Raw genomic sequence first — 1,723 nt, 5'->3', positions numbered from 1 at the left:
TTAGATGAGAAAATGAACGATTAAGATGGGTTAGCATAGTTTGCACAAAATATTGGGTTAGTATTTGAACCAGCCCCTATATATATATATATATATATATATATATAATTGATCACGTGAGAGCAGTCTGTTTTCGTAAGAACCGTGAAGCTACTTTTTTTACTGTGAGGATTTGGATTTTTTTTACCTTATGAAAATAGGCTGGTCTCACGAGATCCCAAATATATATATATATATATATATATATGAATGATAAGATTCGGAGAGAACCCTAAGAAAATAATCAAATAGCTCATTGAAATCGTTGATTGGGGTATTATAACGGAATCATGTTTAATAAAAAAATTACCCCCTTTTATKAAATGAAAATCAACGAAATATAACGAAAATAGGAGCGAAACAAATTATACCTGTAAAAAACGATCATTTTATTATCTTTAATTTTACATTCTTTTTGATATATATAATTTTTCATATGTTTTTTCTGTAGTTATTTGGTTCTCTCTTGTTCTCACGCCATCTATATTATTGATTGAGGAAAGTGGGTGGAAATTGTGTAAAACCATAGGTGGACGCATAATTGGATGTTTTCTTATTCATTTTATGGTCGGGTCACCCCTCTACCAACATGACTTCCTTCTCCAACAACCAGGAGGTTTCCTCTAACAAGTTGTCAATGTAGCTACACCTATTTAAGCAAATCGCTTCGCACAAACACAAACTCATCACATCTCTCAATCTCCCTGTTTATATCTGCTTTCCTAAAAAGAAATATATATGGGCCAGTCAAGCTATTCAAATTTCTCAAGCTTGTAAAATTGCTCTAACAATTTCATTAGTACTATTGATCTAAATAATTTTTGTAGTTGTAGTTTCTTGATAAATAACATACCAGTAAGGGTATTCAAAAATCATGACACTTTTGGAGTTCCATTTTCCAAGAGTCAACCCATGAGGGTGTATGCAAGCCTCTGGAACGCAGATGACTTGGAAACCCAAGGTGGGCGTGTGAAGGCAGACTGGATTAATGCTCCTTTCACTGCTTCCTACAGGAAATTTAATGCTAATGCCAAAAGTGTCGGTCCGAACTCAAAGACAACAAGCTCCAAATCTGACAACCAGACATGGAGTACTCAAGGACTTGATGCAGTTGGGTGACATAGAATTAGATGGGTTCAAAACAAGCACATGATATACAACTATTGCACCGATCATAAACGGTTTCCCAATGGTCTACTTGTTCAATGCCAGAACTCTAGATTCCTCTAGGCCTGCGTTGGATCTTCATTTGCATATTTAATTTCATCTTTTGAGTAATATTAGATGCAGATTGTGATTATTTGATTAATACAGAGCTATCGTAATCACTGTTCTTAGACCTCAAAAGTCATTAATTCCTCTTATTGAAGTTGCACTAGGCTAAATATTTTTGAGACGTAGTTATTTTATTTAATTTGTTTTTTTTTCATTATTTCTTTTAAATAAATGCATAATGCAATGTTTTCAGGTAATTGGCAAATTTTTATTGAAACTCCAAATGGTAGAAAAACTATTTCCATGAAGGCCGGTTGGGAGTGTTAGAATCAATGCTAATATGACATTCACTCTTATATGTTCGATTGGGTAATAAATCAATATCAGCCCATTAAAATGAGATTTTGTTTGTTTTTTATGACATCATTAAGAAAAGGATACAAGCTATGGAAAACAATAATTTCTTTTC

This window comes from Cynara cardunculus, unplaced genomic scaffold (assembly GCF_001531365.2).
Source record: "Cynara cardunculus var. scolymus isolate 2C unplaced genomic scaffold, CcrdV1 Un_Scaffold_3994, whole genome shotgun sequence".
NCBI lineage: Eukaryota > Viridiplantae > Streptophyta > Magnoliopsida > Asterales > Asteraceae > Cynara > Cynara cardunculus.
This window is presented reverse-complemented; position numbering follows the sequence as displayed.